The 15,223-nt window shown below is 35.8% G+C and overlaps 1 long non-coding RNA gene across 2 annotated transcripts in view; it reads right to left on the bottom strand.

Moving 5' to 3' along the window:
• LOC104856948 overlaps positions 1-14,020 on the bottom strand; it is a 70,666-nt gene extending 56,646 nt beyond the window's left edge. For both annotated transcript variants that reach the window (XR_004514815.1, XR_778745.2), the window contains exon 1: positions 13,847-14,020. This is a non-coding gene — a long non-coding RNA (uncharacterized LOC104856948). The remainder of the gene's footprint in view (positions 1-13,846) is intronic.
• Positions 14,021-15,223: the final 1,203 nt, after the last annotated feature.

Below are 15,223 nucleotides of genomic sequence, written 5' to 3'. Positions count from 1 at the left end.
TATATTGTGGTTCTTATTTTTTTCCTATATCCCTGCCTTACCTTCTCCCCCTCCACCATTCTCTATTTACAAAGACTTTGATTCCATTTTTTCCTTTTCTTGTATTTTTTCTTTTCCCTTCCTTCCTTTCCCCAACACTTCCCACCTCCCCTAAGGGCTAAAATAGATTTCAGTATTACTATCATTTAAAAGGTTAAGACAGTAAGTTCAGGTCTCAGAGAGATTGTAACTGGCTTAAAGTTATATGATTTATTTGGCTGTTTAAGACTATTTATTCTGAAACAAGTGGATATTAAGTGATACTAGCTTAGAAAGAACAAAATAAAGGTCTGTTCAATGGTATAAAAAGGTTAAAAAAGATCACAAAATTAAAGAGGGAGAGAATTCTCTGTCACATTTATTGTAATATCTTGTCATGCAATAGCCAACAAAGGACCCTGTTCCAAGAGTTATTTTTTTGTGCAGAATTTTCTTCTGCTGAGAGAAGAAGATAGTACTAGAAAACAAACACACACACACATGGTTTTCACTTTCCATTTTACTGCTATTACTTTAGACCACACTTGCCCAAATTTGTGCTTAGGTTGTAGCTAGTACCTTTTACATTATTTTCTACCTTCATTTTTTTCTTTCATCTTTTTCGAGCTTAAATTTAATTGCCAAATGAAGGGATTACAAGTCTCACATCTGGAAAACGATCTATAGATACTTCAGATAGGTAAGTTACTAAGATATCTTATAGGCTATCAGTAAGTTCAGGTCTCAGAGAGATTGTAACTGGCTTAAAGTTATATGATTTATTTGGCTGTTTAAGACTATTTATTCTGAAACAAGTGGATATTAAGTGATACTAGCTTAGAAAGAACAAAATAAAGGTCTGTTCAATGGTATAAAAAGGTTAAAAAAGATCACAAAATTAAAGAGGGAGAGAATTCTCTGTCACATTTATTGTAATATCTTGTCATGCAATAGCCAACAAAGGACCCTGTTCCAAGAGTTATTTTTTTGTGCAGAATATTCTTCTGCTGAGAGAAGAAGATAGTACTAGAAAACAAACACACACATACACATGGTTTTCACTTTCCATTTTACTGCTATTACTTTAGACCACACTTGCCCAAATTTGTGCTTGGGTTGTAGCTAGTACCTTTTACATTATTTTCTACCTTCATTTTTTTCTTTCACCTTTTTCGAGCTTAAATTTAATTGCCAAATGAAGGGATTACAAGTCTCACATCTGGAAAACGATCTATTCTTTTGACTTCAAAGCCTTATCAGTTTTAGATTTTTCTTTATTGTGTATCATCACCAAATTAACATCTTGTTACTTTATTTTATACTCATTTTTCCTGAATTGTCACAACAAATTTGGGACCACTTTCACGCTAGTCCTTACTCTTCTGATCGCTTTGTCTTTTCAGGATCTCTTTCTAGAAGAGTTCTTTTGTTTCCTAAAGACTTTTAAATTTTATTAGTACATGTTTGCAGTACATAACATGTAAAATCATCTTGAGGACTGGGTACATATACGTACTACAGCTTCTTTTAAAAATCCCCCCTTCCCTCCCCACTCCTGTGTCATTCCTTTAATTCTTCTAGCTTGATTTTCATTCTTGCTGATATTATTAATCTTAGTCCATGCTATGGAGTGTAATATTTGCATTCATAATGTTATTACATTCCCGAACATGGCAAATATTTATTCTATTTATTTATTTCCCCCTTCCTCCCCTTCCCCCCTCACTATTGTTCCCTTGGAGTCCTTCCCTACTGTAAGAGATCCATCCCCTTGTCCCTTTCTGTACATCTATGTTATTCTCTTTGTTTTTACTTTGCCTCACTCAGATGAGAGATGCCGTATCATAGGGTAGTTAAACTTGTGTGTCTAGTTTATTTCACTTACCCTTATATTCATATTCCTGCTTACCACCTCTCATAAAACTGGATGTTTTAGGAATCATTTCCACTCACTGTGTTCTCAATTATACTCTAAAAAATCAGGAAATTTCACAGCCTCACATATTTTGTTGTGGCAATATTTCTTGATATTGTCATCTAATCAAATTTTATGATCTTGCCCATTTTACTTTTTATTGCAATTTATATGATTTCAAGGCTTACATTTATTCAGGCCATTTCAGTTTGATAGATACTATGGTTTGTGCTCATATATCATCTTTCCAGTGTTGGTAGCATCTCTCTTTGCATAATCAGTTAATAAACAATCATACCGCAAGACAGTTTTGGGGTGGTGCTGGACCAATCCATACTTTTGCTTTCTTATTTCTAGTTTCTAAGAAAAACTAGAAAGAGCAAGGAATGTAACATACTGAGACAGGAAAGGTTTGGCTGGAATACCAGCCTAGGCTCTGTTTTAGCATTTGCCTAGAAGTAAGGTGTACTTCAGTGATTTTTCCCAGTAAGCCTGTATTCCCAGAGTGGGTGGGTTTTCAAGGCCCCTCAGGTGCAATGCATGAGCTTCACACACAGAAGAGACTTTATCCAGGTAGATAACTTGCCCAAGGTTTAGGGGAGGAGCTAACAATAAGTACTAGGCTTCAGTTGTCCATTGCTGCTTATATACGAGGGGTGAAGCTGCTTCCCCTAGCTTGCATTTGTGGATGGTCTGTCACATGAGCCTATTTCATAAGAAGCACGCAGTGTAACCACTTCACACACATATTCATAAAATACCAACATTCTTTTATACTAAATTTAATTTATTCAATTTCTCCAGTTATACATGCATGTGATTGTGTATGTATATGTATGCAATTTTATCACATAAGAAATTCCATGTAACAGCATCAAAGTCATGGTATTCCACGATACACTGTAATGTAAAATCCACACTCACCTTCTTCATTCTAAATTTGCTTTGCTAATATTTTATTGACTGTATTTCAGACTTAGTTGATGATATGTATCATATCATTTTAAATGATGAGCTTTATGTTTATTTTTATTATGGTATCAGGATAATATTTATGACACCACTGTGGATTGAACCCTATGTCTTTGTAATGAGATATATCCACAAACTTATTTTAAAATTTTGAGGTAGGGTTCCTTTAAATCTATAAATAATTGTCCCAACTGGGCTGAAACACTTGATTCTTCTGCCTCAGTCTCAGAATGCTGCTGTTCACCACCATGCCCAGCAATAGAATAATACATGAAATGGATTGAGAAATATTCATTCTCCTATTTTTTGAGGACACTGTATAAAGTTAATATTAGCTCTTCTTTATATCTCTACATGGAGATATTCTTTCCTAAAATTTTAAATTATAAATTTAATTTATTTGACATTTATTGGATGGTTTTACTTATTTATGCTTTGCTAAGATTTGGTAATTTAGTATTATCATTTCTTCTAATTTGTCAAACTTATGATCATGAAGTCATTGTTCATATTCTTTTATTTTAATGCCTTCAGAATCTGTTGTGATGCTTTCTTATTTTTGATAGTGATGTTTGTGTCTTCACTTTATCTTTACAAATCTTGCTAAATGTTAAATAATATAGAATTTTTCCTGAATAATTACGTTTATTTCATTAATTTTCTATATATTTCAATTTCACTGATTTCTGCCCTTATCCTTATTTTTTTCTTCTTTTATCCTGATTTGTAGTTTCTCTTCATTTTTTTAGGTTTTTGAGGTGGGAGATTGGATTGCTAACTTGATAATTTTCCTCTTTTCTAATACATGCACATGATACACTAAGTTTCTCAGCAACACTAGTTTTCTACAGAAAGTTGGATTTGCCATTATAATTTTTATTAAGTCAATTGTTTCTTTGCTTACTTGATCTTTGACATATTGAAAAATGAATGTTTAGTTTCCATGTGTTTGGAGGCTTACATGTTTTGTTTCTTTTATTCTTGTATAGTTTGATTCTACTTTTTCAGATAAGGTGGTCTGATTTCAATTAATTTATATATTCTGTGTTTTGTTTTGTAATCTATCATATGATCTATCTTAGGGAATGTTTTCTGGGACCTTGAAAAAAAACTGTATATTCAATTACTGTTAGATAGAAGGTCTACATGTCGATTGAATCTTGCTGGTTGATGGTAATCTTGAGTACTTCTATATTATTACTGATTTTCTGTCTAGTAACTCAGTTGCTGAGGGTAGGATAATGAAATCTAACTGTAAGTATGGGTTTGTCTATGTTACTTTTCAGCTCTCTCAGTTTTTGAGTCATGCATTTTCTGTTATGTGTTATCTCTGTAGCTTGGTGCATGTGTATTTCAAGTTCTACAAATTCCTTGTGCATGCATCAGTGTATCATTATATAATGCACCTATTTTTTCCTAGTAATTTTCTCTGTTCAGAAGTCCATTGTATCTAATGTTATTATAGCCACCTTTTTTTAAAATTAAGATTTAATATTTCCTCTTACTTCTTTAACTTTCAACTTACCTATATTCTAATGTTTGATGTGTTTCTTGTAATGAATATATAGCTTTGGTTCTTCTGCATCTTTAATTACCTTTTGCAAATTTGGGCCCTTTAGTCTATTTAGACTAGTTACATTTGAATAATTATATTAGCTTCTTAGGGCTGTTATAACAAAAATACAACAGTTGGGGTGGATTAAACAAAAGTAATTACTTTTTTTCAGTTCTAGATGTTAGAAATCCAAAATCAAGATGTGAGCAGACTGAATTCATTCGAAGCACTTCTTTTATAAACAGTTGTGTTTTTCTCTCCTTCCTTCCTTCCTTCCTTTCCTCTTTCCTCCCCACCTTCCTTCCTTTCTTCTTTAATTTACTTGTGTACGTGATTAGTTCTAGATATTCACTTCCTTCATCACCCACTTCAGGGTGTATGAAAGAATGTAGAAAGACTTCAAGAATTTTCCATGTGGCTCTTTCTGCTACTGAAATTTCTAGTTAGCCTCCTGCTTCTAAGGGTTGGATTCCTGTTATTGATACCTTGTGGTGATGTTCAGGGTAACTTGTAGTTACAGGAAAGAATCAGGGAATTGTAAGTCTGTACCATCTTTTTCTGCAAACAGAAGTCTCCCCAAGTCCCTTTAAATTGATATACGCTACTGATGTTGCATACCTATAATCAAGACACTCTGGAAGTTTAAGGAGGAGGACAGAAAGTTTGAGAATGGTCTGTGCTACATAGCAAGACTCTACCTCAAAAGCAACAAATTGATATACGCTACTGATGTTGCATACCTATAATCAAGACACTCTGGAAGTTTAAGGAGTGTGAGAGACTGCTTGGGCCTGCATAAGATGACTGCCCTCAACCTTAGCCTTTGCCTCGGTGGAAAAATCCCACTAGACTACATACGTGACTTTTGGCAGGTCTAGCCCCTGGGCAAACAGGAAATCTTACAGAAAAAATAGCCCTTTGTGCTAACCACAGGGTCACGGGATCTGGAGCAGGAGGCCGGTGGTATTTCCTTGTCCTGCTTGCCCCTAGAGATTGTTAAGTTAAAGATTGCATAGGGTTAACTGTTGATGTACGCCTTCCCACTTACCCCTCCCCACATTTGGTAAAATACTGATTGCTGTATGGTTAAATGCTTGAGTGACTCATGTGATTGGTAGAGGATTTGTTTGAACTGTCCAATAAGCTTGCTGAACCTTCCCCCTGGGATAACAGTATATAATCGTTTTGCTGAGCCAATAAAGAGCCTTTGATCAGAAACCAGACTTGGGCCGTGTACTCTAACTTCTTAAAGATTTCCTCCACAGACATTCAAGATCGGATCGGCCTCTGATGACCCACGAATAAGAGGCGGCTCTCACCTCCTATTCCCCGCGGGACGGGGTCCCCCCAGAGAGCCGCAAAGGAGGAGGACAGAAAGTTTGAGAATGGTCTGTGCTACATAGCAAGACTCTACCTCAAAAGCAAAATGCAAGCAAGCAAACCGAGAAAAAAATACATACTGCTGGGAATTTTGGTTCTCTACCCAAAGCCTCTACTATCACTCACCCAGGTCACCATTCTAAACCAACTCCAGCATATTGTTAAAGTTTTAGAGGACTTAATTCATATGGCTGGACAAGAAGAGATTACAAAGAAAATAGGAACAGAGAATAGCAGTAGTGTAAGATATTAAATTGAACACTTTAATCTGTGATCTTTAGTATATATTTGTTACACATTTTGTTTTTGTTTTCTGTTCTCCCTCAGACTTAAAAAAAAATAGCTACATTGGAAAACATTGATATAATTAAGCCATACTAATTAGAAACTAGAAGAAGTATAAAGATAAAAGAGATGGTGAGAGATTAAAATGCTTATTTGCTTTCCTCCTTCTGTTAATATCACCAACATGATCAAGCTAGAGGCTCAGATAAACTAGGCCCTCACATGCAAAATCTCTTGTTTCTTATGATTGCGATACGTCTTCACTTAGCTATTTCCTCTATGCATAGCATCTCATGGGTTGCTAACTTCTGCCTGTATAACACATTTTCTTGTCATTTAGAAAACTTATCCTGCCGGGGATTTAGCTCAGTGGCACTGCACCTGCCTTGCAAGTGCAAAGTCCTGAGTTTAATCCCTGGTACAAATAATAAATAAATAAATAAGAAAACTTATCCTGCTTTCTGTTAATGTACTTTGATATCTTCACCTTTTCTCCCTCTTCACTTATTTCTACAAGCTTGATTGACTTTCCATCTTAAATAAAGCTCAATATAGTATAACACCATAACACAAGAAAATAATCATACCTCATTCAGCTCCTGGAGTTGGGTTCTGATTCCCCACAAATATAGAGTGGTTTGTGAAATCAGTGTATCAGAAGGGCAAGGGAGTGATCCTTGGAAACTCAGCATAATATAAAGCACTGCAAGGTTGTCGGTTCAAGTTGTGATGGGCAGTGGCTATACTTTCCTAGATACTGATGAAAGGATACTGAAGAAATTTTGTTCTTACTAACCTACTCAGCCTGTTTAGAGAAAGGTTGTGTGAAATTATTTGTAAAAATGAAGAAAGAACTTGTGGTCATTGCTGTGAAAATGTCAGCATCACAGTTCTCCAGAGAGAAACCAATTCTTTTAAATTTTTATTTGGCCCTGAGTAAATTGTAGGCTTTAACTTATATAATTGATTATAACAAAATAGAATCATGACATTTTTCTATGTTCTCTTTCCAGTCTATTCTCCAGAACCAGAATTGTCATTTTAAAAAGGAGACAATTGTTACTTTATTCCGCTATCTAAATCCCTTTACTAGCCTTTCATTTCTCTCAGAACAAAGAGAGCCTCTAGCCATCACCTAAATGACACATGTGGCCTTATTCCCAACCTTCTCCTTCTGCCTACTCACACCACAGGCACTTTTCTTCTTTTCTACCCTGTAACACTGACACTTCCTACTCCCCATATAACCACCAGATACAGGGCATGCTAATCTTGTTGCCTCATGCTTTAAGTGCCTACTAACTATTTGTGTCTTTAGGGAAGCCCAAGACCTCTAACTGAATTAAATTCTATTTACATGCTATAAATCGCTTTTATGGAAGTGAATAAAGTCCTGATATTAAAATGGCAACTCTATTTCATTGCTATTTTTCTGCCTACATAGGCGGTGCTACGATTTAAATATGCAGTGTTCCCAAACAACTCCTCTATCGAAAGCTTGATCCCCAGTGCACCCATATTGAAGAGGATGAGCCTTGGGAAGTGACTGGATCACAACAGCACTTACTTCCTAGTCAACTGATTAAACCACTGAGCATAGTACTGAATGTGCTATTAGGAGGTGGGGTCCAGTTGAAGTAGGGAGGTTACATTGGGGTGTGACTGTGAAGGATGTGTCGTATCATGGTCCCATCCTTTCTGCCTCTCACTGGTTTCTGGTTGCCATGAAGATAGCAGCTCGCCTCTGCCATGTATTTCCACTATGATGGTTCACCATAAGCTCAAAAGCAACTGGGCCAAGCAGCTGTGGAGTAAAATCTATGAAGCCAAGAGCCAAGATGAACACTCATTTCTCTTAAATTGTTTACTTAGGTGTTGTTCACAGTAATGCAGGGCTAACTGACACAGACTGTAAGCTCTGAGAGACATCGTAGCCGTCATAATATAATGGTATCCCCAGAACTTAATGCAGTACTTAACACAGAGCCAAGGTTCAGAAAATGTTGTCTTGCTTTGTTTTGTTTTATTACTACTTGTATAAAAGATTACTTAATTGTACTGATTACTGAGGGGTTAATAAAAAACATCTAGTATGTTGCACACAACAGGAATTCAAAACTAATAAGTAAATGAATGCACGAATAAATGAATTTTAAATTATTTGTCAATGAATTAACTGCTTGTAAATGTGTGCATCATTTACCACTTCTTTAGACTTTTAGGGCCATATATTTACTGGAGTACAGTGTCTCTTTCCTTCAACTGATATTTGAAATGACACTAACAATTTCTATTACTAATCTACAAAAAACAAATAGTTTATATTGTTAACCTACAAAAAATTCAGCTACCCAATAAATGAATGATGTGAAGTGTGTCTATATTGTTAACCTACAAAAAATTCAGCTACCCAATAAATGAATGATGTGAAGTGTGTCAAAGGTCAACAATCCAGAGAATATCCATCTTTCTGCATGCTGAGCCAATCCCCACTTCATTTAGAAAGCACTCAGTGGTTAGAGAGGTAAAAAACTTGAGAGACCCAAAGTTGCAGAGTGTGATTTAGTCTTGATGTGATAAGAAGCCTGTGAGTTTATAATTCATCGTTGTTTTGATCTTGCCAGACATCTGAAAGGTAATGGCATACCGAAAGTGCTTTTATTTCTCCCTTTACCTCTTCTACATAAAATATGCAGTGTAATTGCTATAAATCCAACTTCTCATGTGTAATAAATTTAGCACCTTTGGCAAACTCCTCTCATTGGAAGTTTTCACCCCCTAATCTAATACACTACTTAGAAATGACTTACAGTAGCATTGTATTCCTAGTTGCCTAACCAGGAAAGGGAGGTAAATAGTCCTCATATTTCATGTACTATAAAGAGACACTGTGGATCTATTCCAGAAACCATATTTTTCATTTTATTTATTAGCTGGTTTTAATTACACCTCTGGAGAAAGCTGAATGATGCCCAAATTGCAACACAGACGTCTGCAGAATAAATCATTGTTCTGATCTTAATGGCAGCCTGAGTATATCATAATGTTTTTTCTGTTTTGTGCTTTTGAAGTCACTTTCACTAAAATTAGAAAATATAACTTAAAAATATTCTAACAAAATTTGATGTCTTGTGTTCCTAACGTCTCAAAAGCCTCTTTTAAAGAGACAGTAAAACATCAAAGGGATAGTAATACCATGGTCATTGTCATATTGGTTTTTAGCCTATTAAGTTCCTAGAAAGCAGTGAAGGGCACTTAAAGGACAGCTGGAATGAATGTCAAGAGGCCTGAGTCATCTTGTTACTTGGAGACTCTTCCTTTTTGTGATCTTGTCTGTTCATCTATAGAAGGGACTGAGTCATCATAATTTATGTGTTTCTTTTAATCTCCTCTTTTTTATTTATTATCTAATTTATTTTCCTGTTTACTATCCCAGGCTAATTATTCTGAAGAATATAAAAAGCAAAAAGGATAAATCATACTGACTTTATCTTTAAAACTTTGTACCAAATTTTATATGCTAAAATGTTTTCATTTACTGATATACTATTTTTTCTTTAAAAAGTAATGATTTGGAACCATTATCTTACTGATGTGTGTGTGTGTGTGTGTGTGTGTGTGTGTGTGTGTGTGTGTGTATGGAGGGAGAGAGAGAAAAATGGAGAAACAGAGAAGGAGAGGGAGAGAGACTGACTAAAGTAAAAAAAGAAGATGGATTATGTCTATTCAAGTAAGGTAGTGTTAGATTCTTACTTTTCCCATGCTTTGGGGGTCAGCACTTATTCCCTTTAGTAACCCTTCACCATTTTCATACTCAAAGTGCACATATTTTATATTCCTTTCACAGACTCCTCTAGTCCACTTTCAAAAGCAGAAACTGGATCATATAACAAATATACTTGTGATAATAAATTTGGGGTGTTAATTAACTTACCTGAGTTGAAGGACAACTTCCAAACCATGAGCTAAATAAAAATTTTCTTGTTCACAACCAGACTGTGTCCAATATTTTGTTACAGTAACGCAAAGCTGACAATGACGTCATTTATATTGTTGATATTTTAAGTGTTGGCTACATGTTTTACTTTCTTACATTTATACTTAATTGTGGACCGATGACTAGAATAAAGGACTGCATTTTTACCATTCAGTCCAAACTGGCAATTGTAGTGGAAAAACTTGGAAAGTTTTTCAATAGCAAAAATAGAAGCATGTAAGTGAATGCTAAAAAAGAAAGTAAGCCAGGTGGTATTTAGGATTTCTTTTTTTTTTTTTTAAATCATATAAAAAACCAAACCAGTAAAGCCACAACATTAATTTCTATAAAGTTACTCAGATAATATGGGGAAAGAAGAGAACCTACCTAATTTTTTGTTTGTTTGTTTTAGGTGCCAATATGTTAAAAGATTACTCGCAGAGAAAAGCATGTAGCTACTTTCATTTCAGTGGATGTGATTGTTAGTCGTGATATGTCAATTTAATTCCAGTAAGAACTGTCTAGCAGATTAGTAGAACATGTGTTTGCATAGGTCATGGATACATGGCTTAAGTAATATATATCACCTCCCACCTGTCCTTTCTGGCACTGTTCCCTCCTTCTCCTCCCCAGCTGCTATGAACTAAACAGCTTTGCTCCGCTATGCCCTTCCACCATGATATTCTTCCTTGGACCCAGTTGACCATGGACTGACCCTCTAAAACTAAGTGATAATTTAAGCCCTCCTTTAAACTGTGGGTGTCAGATATTGTGTCTGAGCAATGGGAAAGCTAACATAGAATATTGGTATCACAGAAGTGAGATCATTGTTGCACTGTACCTGATCCTGTGAACTGAAGGCCTTTGGAACTACTTTGTGGGAGAGGCTGGGAAAGATTTAGAGAAGTAGGCTAGCGAGGCCCTAGAATTTGTAAGTAGAGTCTAATAAGGGATTCTGTTCTGAGAGTTCAGAAAACCAGAATGCTGATAGGAATATAGACAGTGCAGCTGGCTCAGAAGTTAGGAACAAGGACTGTATTTGCAGATGGACTACACACCATGTGTGTTTTGCTCTGTGATAAAATTTGTTCATATTTTTCCAGTGTCCTGAAACTGCAGGAGACTGAGATTGAGGGTGATGGACTTATTAACTGACCTGATAGAAAAAAAAATTCAAAGCATCCCAATATTCAAGATGTGGCATGTTACATCTAGCTGCTTCTCACTAGATTTACAGTGAGCATTTAAGGCAAAAGACAGAGCAAAACTGTTTGAAAAACTTAAAGATTGGCTCAGAAGGAGCCATGTGTAAAGTTGGGTCAAAATTAAGTGTGGATGCTAAAAAGACTAGCAGCATTGTAAAGAAACAAAGTGTTTTCTACAGGAACAAGATGAAAGATACCTTGATGGCATCTCAGGAATCCAAAAGCCCCACTCACTGTAGGCCCAAGGGTGGAAAATTATCAGTCTTTCATTTGTGAAGAAAGTCTCTTCCATTTAAGAAGAGTCTGTTTAAGAATGTTTGGAGAGAATTGGTTCTCGGGATTGATTTTAAAGTGCTCAGCCATCCAAGCATTCAGAGACAATTTCTACCATGGTTCATGATGAACACAGACTTTGACATTGCAATATGATATTAGTTTTACTGGTATGCAGGATATAATAGTTGGGGGGTTAGGGACATGACTTCCGAGATTTCAGAGAAAGGGATGAAAGGCCAGGAAAGACACCACTGAGAGAATAATCCATAAAGCTGAGGAATAGAGCCAAAGAGAGTTGCAGAAAATGGAATGTCTTTTGACAAAAGCTTGTCAATGTTGGCTGCAACTGGCAAGGTCATAGGCATGGGCATTATCAATCCCATTGGAACTCGCTTTTTACTACTATTTAAATGCCAAGAATAGAATTGCAGAATTTAATATTTTCCCTGCTGCATTACAGTGTTGTTTTTGTTTAATGCTTTTCTATCACTCTTTTTTTTCCCCTTTTGAAATGGTAATGTTTACCCTGTGCCATTGTGCCTTGACATTGTGTAGGCCATTCTTGGTTTTCACAATTTCACAGCTCAGAGTTTGCCTTGAGTGGCATAAGAGACTTGGACTTGAAAATTGCTGAAACTATTGATACTTTGGGGAAAGGATTATCGTAATTCTAGCTGTATACAGGATGGTTGTATTTTGTTAGGTGGAATTATGAACTTGCCATTGTCTTTCCTTGGAGATTAAGTATGATTTAAGGAGCTGTGTTTAGGTATGAAGTTGCAAAGGAATGGATTAATCATAATGTATCAACTTTTTTGAGTAACACCCAGCAGATTAGTAGTGTGGACTCCTGGGTGTGTTTGGGTGGGCTATGGAGGTGTGGCCTTGGGTACTGTATATGGTTCCTCACTCATTCTCCTCTGGTGCTATTTTTCTTCTCTGTTCCCCAGCTGTCTAGAATGAGCATATTTGCTCTGAAATGCGCTTCCACCACCGTATTCCTTTTTATGGAGCCAGTAGATGATGGACTGAACTCTGACCCAATTTAAAGCTGTCCTTCAGTTTGAGGGTTTGAGATGTTGGGTCTTAGTGATGAGGGAAATAAAAACAGCTGACTCATGCAGCACGTGATTTGTAGAAGACATATATTTAAATAAACACGCTGGTCATTCGCCAGAATCTTTTTGCAAACCTTCTGTCTCAGAACCTATAGAGTGAAGACTGGTATAAAGCTGCTTACTAGCACACACAGGGAAATTTTAAAACACTAGGATCGCTGACTATAATCCTACAACTGTGGACATACTCAAGTGTTTATAGCTAATCTACATTTTGACTGGTTTGAGGGTACATATCCATTTTCAAAGAATACTTAAAATGAGGTTTACTTCTTGAGACTTCCCCATATGGGCTAGACAGAAATGAGGGCAGACAAGTAGGTGAACTGCACTGAGGTATTGCTCAACAATACGTATATCCTCTTTGAGTCATGTAAGAGATCTTAAAGGGAGTCAGAATTACTTAAAGAAGTAGACTAGGGTCAGAAAAAAAGAATATGTTGGGAAAGATCTTGAGAGCCTAGCAAAAGGAAAAGTTTGTGGACTCCAGTAGAATGCCTGCTCACCAAGGGCCATTTGCTTATTACTACTACAGTAAACAGGATGACTGACCCAAAACAGTAAACAGAATTAGGCAAGACAATTGATTAAAGAAACACACACGCACACACACACACACACACACACACACACACACACACACACACACACACACACACACACACACACACACGCACAGAATGTTTCAGATCTTAAAAGACGAGAGGACAATAAATGCCAAAAAATCTCCTAGGACAGCCTTTCTCTTTTATCAAGATTTTAAAAGGACAGCAAATAAGGAAAGACTCTGAATGATCAACTTCTGATCTTTGTACATCAAGCAGAATTTATGTTTGCTAAAGAAACTTTATAAATTATTGAATTCTATTCACATGTAGCCCTCCCTGCCACCAGATATCCATTAGTCAAGGGCTTATGAGAAAAAACCAAAGGAGTTATAGGGAAATAAAGCAGCTTTCTCTTCCTTATATATCGGACAATGGTGTGAGTGATGCTGACCCTAGCTGTCCATGTTTTTGCCTCCTGAAAACAAAATTGGTATCTTTGATTATCATTTTTCATTGATGTAACAAATTATTTTATCACGGCAATATATAAACGATGTTAACGAAAAACACACGTAGTAAAAAACAATTTGTCACTTACCAGAATCTTCCTTCTAAACTCCTTATTAAATATTTCTTTCAGGCCAGTTTTGTACAGGAAAGTTTGGTTTAAAATATGTTTAGAGTATGCCATTTCTGCTGGTGATAATTATATCAAGTACTTTAAATTTGAGTGATAATTCGCAAACCTCCTTTTTAGTATATGACAAAATGATTGGATGTGGTGAATGTGCCCCCAAGCTGAACTCAGTAGGTAATTTTTAAGCCACACAGATTATTTCTGTAAATTATTCATTATTATTAAATTCTTTAAAATTAAATAAATTACTTATTCAAGGAAAGAGTGTAAGAATAAAAGGAGGTACAAAATTTTTGAGCCAAATCCAAAAGTATTAATAATTAAAGAAATAAACAAGAAAATTTATGAAGCATTTTTGGTGTTAGAAGATGCACCAGACAGTATCATTTCTGTATAGAACGATCATTAGATTTACAAAAATGTTGGCTGACATAGAAAAATTCTTGCTAACTATTGTTTCCAGAACTTATCTTCTGGCAAACAAGGAGGCACTGTTGGAAGGAAGCAATCACAGGGATGGAGGAGTTCCAGTGCTGGGGCTTATAGAATCTAAAGAACACTCTGGAGGTGAGTGAGCCAGTTCAGAGAATTAAAGAAAAGGTTTAAACATTTCACCATAAAGAATGGAGGAACCAAGAACCAGCTGTGACTAAAAGAAATCATTTCACATGGTACCCAATTAATATACTAATTATATTTTTCTATTAGTTAAAAATATAACTTAAATAAAGAAAATATTATAATCATTTTGACATCTCCATTTTTGTTCTTTTTTCTTTGTTTTATTTATTTATTTTTTGTACCAGGAATCGAACTTAGGACCTGGCACTTGCAAGGTAGGCACTGTGCCACTGAGCTAAATCCCCTGCCCTTTTGCTAATTGAATTATAAATTCATTGGAATGACAAGGTACAATGCATTTGTTTTTAGAAGAAACTGAAGATGGAGAAAACTGCTTAGTTTATGCTCCATAAAGATGTGATTTGAGAAAAACTCTAAAAGGCATAGTTGCAGTAATTACTAACCAAAGATAAGTGTGCGCTAATTTCCTTGATCCCAGGGTTTAGGAGTAGGAATAGAGAAGTCTGTGTGGGTTTGAGAAAGCCCCAGCTCCAAGCAGTAAAAGGTCCCACAATTACGATATTCTGAAAACTGATTTTAGTCCAACAACTAGAAATTGATAATTTTAAAACTCCCTTTTAGATGGATCTATAGTATGATAAAAATGTATGTTTCTTGGGTAAGAATTTATAATCCCACTGCTATTCTTTCAGTGGAGTGAATCTCCCAGGTAAATATTAAGCTACAGGAAGACAAAGCTCTCTCCTGAATCATTCA

Source organism: Fukomys damarensis, unplaced genomic scaffold (genome assembly GCF_012274545.1).
Source record: "Fukomys damarensis isolate Sample0158 unplaced genomic scaffold, DMR_v1.0_HiC HiC_scaffold_30, whole genome shotgun sequence".
NCBI classification, from domain to species: domain Eukaryota; kingdom Metazoa; phylum Chordata; class Mammalia; order Rodentia; family Bathyergidae; genus Fukomys; species Fukomys damarensis.
Note: the sequence above shows the minus strand (reverse complement) of the source record. Positions and strands in the feature narration are given on the sequence as shown.